Genomic DNA, 6658 nt, shown 5'->3' on the forward strand with positions numbered 1-6658 from the left:
TACCCGTGTACTTATGGACAACCCCTCTATCCCAGATTGATTTTTCATATGCATGAAAATATACAGTAATGATCACTATACAAAAAAAACTTTATGAAAACATGAAACAAAGAAATCTATAATGCTACTTGGGTGCTCAAGGTAAAAAAAAATGACTTAACTAACAGAAAGTTAGTTAGCGGCTACAACATAAATAACCAGGTCTAAATTAAGAGAGGAAAATATGCAATACCTGGCCACAGTGTGTGGTAACGGAAATTCCTTCAGAAAGCCAGACAACTTGAAACGAGTACATTATTTCATGACAAATTCCACACCTGGCTCAATCTTACACACACACACACACACACACACACACACACACACACACATATATATATATATAATATATATATATATATATATATATAATATATATATATATATATATATATATATAGATATATATATATATATGATATAATATATATATATAATAAAAAAAATATATATATATATATATATATATATATATATAATATAATTATAATATAATATATATATATATATATATATATTATGATATATATAATATATATAATATTATATATATATATATATATATATATATATATAATATATATATATATATATATTTATATATTATATATTATAATATATATATATATATATATATATATACAATTGTGCGCAGTTCGTATATAAAAATTCAGAAGCTTCGCCAAGGATAACAAGAAAAAGGGAAAACCATTTATTTCAACTTTATTCACAAACGACGATAATAACAACATAGCCTATCTGGTTTAATAATACGTACAACAGAACCTAGGAACCAACCAATGAAAATACTTGGAAAACATAAAGCATTAAAATGGCACCTGCCGAGATTACTCTTTCGTATTCAACAACACAAATCATTCACAGCTGTAGTGTTAAAATGAGACTATAAAGAAAACAGAAAACAGAAGCAATTTGACTTAAAAAATTATTTAAATAAATAAAAAGCAATTTTACAACAACAAAATTCAAATTTTATTTGTAAACAAACATTTTCAGTGCAAAATAATAGTGGTAGTAAACGAAGAAAATAGTCTATTTTGCATAACAAGATGAAATCAGCGAGTATTTAGCGATAAAATCACTTCGATGACGGGAAACTGCATAATAAAGATAAGATATGATAGCGCTGAATTCCCAGGTTTACAATATAGATATATAATATATAGAGAGATATATAGAATATATTAATATATAGATATATATAGATAGAGAATTATATTAATATTTATAAACATAGAACAGATTTAGATAATAGATATTAATTATTAATATATTATATATAACAATATTAGATAGAATAGATATAGATAATAGATTTATAACATATAATTATTAATATATATAATAATATAAATATATAAGATAATATATAATATATATAACATATTTATATATATTATAATAAAGAAACCCAGATAATTAATAATAACATATTTATATAGTATATAAAATAAGATATATATATATATATATACTATATATATAGTATATATAACGTAATATATATAACATATATATATATATATATATATATATATAACAATATATTAACATAATAAATTATAATTAAATAATATTATAATATAAATATATATATATATATATATATATATATATATATATGTAGTATATATATATAATATATATATATATATATAAGAGATATATATATATATATATATATAAATAAACACACACATATATATTATATATATACATATATATATATATATATATATATTATATATATATATATAATATAGATATATGTATATATATATATATATTATACATATATATATGTGATATATATATATACATATATATATATATATAGATATATATATATATATATATATATTATATATATACATATATATATATATATAGATATTATATGCATTAAGCAACAAATGTCCTTTTAATATCCAATTCGCTCTACCTCGGAATTAATATATTTTCATATATGTTAACCGAAGTGGAATTATTTTTAGTTGATAATAATTTCGTCCTCTCGTGGATTCGAACCAGCGGACAGAGAGAAATCAGGACTTCAGTGACATTACCGGCCTATTCGGTAATGACACTGAAGTCCTGATTTCTCCTCTGTGCGCTGGTTCGAATCCACGAGAGGACGAAATTAATATCAACTAAAAAAATTACCCATTTCGTTGTTTAATATACATGAAATTATATGAATTCAGAGGTAGAGCGAATTAGATATAAAATTTTGTAGCTTGATGCAGGCATATGAATCACGGTGATGTGATATAAAATTCATTTATATATATATATATATATATATATATATATATATATATATATATATATATACATATATATACATATATCATATATATATATTTCAATATATTTTTATTTTTCCCTGTATATATATATATATATATATATATATATATATATATATATATATATATATATATATATATATATATATATAGTTTCTACAGGTACCACCAACCGCAATATTTCAAACGACGCTGGACAGTGCACGCGTGCAAAGGCACTTTAATGGGTAATAACTGCATGAACTGAATACATTATAGCCACGGAAGAACAACCTAACCTTATAAATCAGTATTAAAAAAAAATCTAAAAGTTGTTAATATCACAAGAGGACTGTAGCAATGAAAGGTGAAATAAACGCACTTTTACGAAAAATGGAGAGATGATGATGATGACGATGATGATGATGACGATTCGAGACACGGTGGCATCAATGACAAAACAGTGACCCACCCAGAGGACAACACTCTCTGGAGACAAGTCTAATACCGTCGCAAACAATTACGGGGTAAACAAGAAAACAAGAGGATCAGCCCTAAGCAAACACAAGCAAGGGATCCGAAGGCTTTGGAAAGAGAAAAACCAAACTCTCTCTCTCTCTCTCTTAGAGCTAGAGGGGGGGAGGGAGAGGGCGTAGCCTAGTAGCAGCAGCAGTAGAACGACAACTGGTGTCGCCGCTCCTGGTAATCCGTAGTTAATATTAGGAGGGCGACGCCAAGATGATATATATCAGTTTGTGACATCCCTCTCTTTCTCTCTCTCTTGGTTGATCGCGGCCGCATTGGTGTTAGTAATTGCTCTCTTCATATTTGTGTCATTTAATAAAGGCGCCGAATAAAAGGAGGAGGAGGAGGGAAGGGAGGGAGGGAGGAGAGGAGGAGGAGGAGGGAGGTCAATATGTGACTTCCTGCTCTATTATAGCATGGATAGATAAATAGGATTGTGGGAGGGGAGGGGGGGGGGGGGAAACAGGTACAGGAAATTATTTACTGCGGTGCAAGCACGGTTTGAAATTGGCTGTCAACAGATTAAAAGGTATATAAGACATTTTACGACGAACGCGCACGATAGAGGCGAGGTTTATGAAAGAAAGGTGTGTATTTCTTTCATCAGATTTAGCTGTTCCCTGATTTTCTGTTCGGAAATAATACACAATATCGACTCTACACTAAAATAGCGTGAGGTGAGGCTTTCCTACGTCCGGTTGACTGTCGCCTTTTCTGATAGTTTTGGCTTGCTAATAAATACTAAAAGTTCTGCATTTCATATTTTTTTACATTTGCATCTCGATAAAAAATAAAACTTGCAAAAATAGAAAGAACGAAGCACAAGACAACCGATACTATCAAAAACACGGTACGAAATTCCTGAAATTGTGTTTGTAATCAAGAAAATATGAACAAATTTTTTTTTTATTTTCATTAGGGTAAACAAAAAAACTTGCATAAACAGCAAGAACGAAGCACAAGACAGCCGATATTATCAAAAACACGGTACGAAATTCCTAAAATTGTTTTTTATCAAGAAAGTATGGAAAAAAATAAAAAAAACTTTTTTTTTCTTTTTTTTACATTTCATCTCGATAAAAAATAAAAAAAATAAAAAAAACCTGCAAAAACAGCAAGAACGAAGCAAAAGACAACCGATACTATCAAAAACATGGTACGAAATTCCCGAAATTGTGATTTTTAATCAAGAAAATATGGACAAAAAAAGACAAAAAACTTTTTTTTTCTTTTACATTTTCATTAGGATAAAAAAAAAAACTTGCAAAAATAGAAAGAACGAAGCACAAGACAACCGATATTATAAAAAACAAGGTACGAAATCCCTGAAATTGTGTTTTTAATCAAGAAAATATGGACAAAAAAAAAGCAAAAGTTTTTTTCTTTTACATTTTATCACGGTAAAAAAAAAACTTGCAAAAATAGAAAGAACGAAGCACAAGACAACCGATATTATCAAAAACACGGCACGAAATTCCTAAAATTGTGTTTTTAATCAAGAAAATATGGGAAAAAAATTAATTAAAAAAATAGCAAAAACCCAAAAGGCTGCATGTCTGTATCCCAGGTGTACCTACGGACAAGTCCTTATCGCCTTCCTTTCACACACTGCCAGATGATAAGATCATGAGATACACTCTATACGTATATATATGCCGTTGAATCTTATCCCTGCCTCTTTGGAAAGCTATATATGTGATATATCTGGCGCATATGCGGTACGATATTCTCTGACGAGAGAATAGTATCAGCTGTACGCATTCCATACGCGAGGTTAAACATCAGATTCGCGTCAGATAAAAACTGACAATGTTTAGACAACTGCGAATGTTTCACGTCATGTAACCCTTTCGCTCAACGGTGCTGTTTCTGATAATGCAAATGATGTTGCAGAGTAAGAGCGAGCGCGCAAGCGTATACGCTTGCTAGGAGGTCCTCTGTTCACTCCTGAATATACCCAAAATAAATAGTATAATGCACACATCGATTACAAGCAAATCAATATAAATACACATCCCTATGTGTATGGGTGCCAACGCTTGCTTGAAGAAATAGGATAGGAAGTTTTGGAAGTCAGCTCTACACACACACACACACACACACACACACACACACACACACACACACACACACATATATATATATATATATATAATATATATATAATATATATATATATATATATATATATATATATAGTACAATGCTGAAAAGGGATATATATCAATAAGGAGGTAAGGTCAATAACTTTAACGCATTATTACATTGTAGATACTTAAAAATCATAAAATCACTCATACGAAAAAAAAAATTGCACCCAACTAAATCATCTTAGCCAGCCACACACGAAGCGACATTGGAAGGAGGAAAAAAAAAAACGCTGGCTCATTACCCAGTGTGATTCATCGGTTCAAGAACGCGCCCCCCCCTCCCCCCCCCCCCCCCCCCCCCCCCCCCCCCCCCCCCCCCTCCCCCCCTCGCCCCCCACCCAATCTCCAGTAGTAACTCAGTGGGAAGGTAAACAAAACAGGCGGGTGAGGAGAGTTCTGGTAAATATAGCGCGTCTTCGATTGCATCCTAAACGAAAACAGAATCTTCTTCTTCTTCAGCCGTGGAAGATGAGACAAGGAGGCTATTAATGAAATCAGCTCTCCGAGGTCTGATCTAATGCGCGCCGTAGCACATTATGAAGATGTATTGAATGATAAATTCGTCCAAGTCAACCCGTCTGTGTTTGGGGGATGCGGTGCTTCGAGATAAGAGCTGATTTTCCAAGTCGGGTAAATCATTCGCGCTTTGAATACGGATGCGTCTGAAAAAAAAATTGCTTGCATCCGAACTTTTTTTTAGTTGGGTACGCAATACCCAATCTGGTGTGAAACTTGGGTCTCAGATAAAGGTTGTGACTGTTTATAACTTGAGTAGATAAGATAGGTTAGTGATTGTCAGATATAAACAATTTTTTTTTTTTTTGAGATGGTCAGATATAGTAGGTACAATTTTTTTTGACTTGAGTAGATAAGATAAGTTAGAGATTTTTGTCAGATATAGGTACATTTTTTTGAGATGGTCAGATATAGGTACAATATTTTTTAGCTTGAGTAGCTAAGATACATTAGAGATGGTCAGATATAGATACAATTTTTTTTAACTTGAGTAGATAAGAAAGGTAAGAGATGGTCTTAATTTGAGTAGATAAGATAGGTTAGAGATGGTCAGATATAGGTACAATTTTTTTAACTTAAGTAGATAATATAGGTTAGAGATTGTCAGATATAGGTACAATTTTTCTTAACTTGGGTACATAAGATAGATTAGAGATGGTCAGATATAGGTAAAAAAAAATGTTCACTTGAGTAGATAAGATAGGTTAGAGATGGTCAGGTATAGGTGCAATTTTTTTTAAGATACAAAAAATAGCCGTGAGTGGAGTATAGGTTGCCTGTTGTTAGAGAATGATCACTGTCATTTGGTTGTAGTTAAGAGAAGTTGCAAAGACTGGTGAAAGACAGTGGAAGTATTTCCTACAATAGAGATTATAAAGCGACTCTCAACAAGATTAAGAAAGAGTGAGGCTATGAAGATAAATGGAAGCCCCCAAATAAGGGGGGATGGCGGTTTGGCCGGGTTGGGGGTGGGGGCGGTTGATAGTAGTACAGATGGAGGAAGGAAGAAGAATGGCAGTCTAAGTGATGCAGGTATCTGAATGCAATATGAATGAATGACATCAGGAGATATGAATCACGCATAAGGCAAAAAACAAAGAATGTGGCAGGATCTATGGA

The sequence above is a fragment of the Macrobrachium nipponense genome, chromosome 8, assembly GCF_015104395.2.
Source record: "Macrobrachium nipponense isolate FS-2020 chromosome 8, ASM1510439v2, whole genome shotgun sequence".
In the NCBI taxonomy this organism is placed as follows: Eukaryota; Metazoa; Arthropoda; class Malacostraca; order Decapoda; family Palaemonidae; genus Macrobrachium; species Macrobrachium nipponense.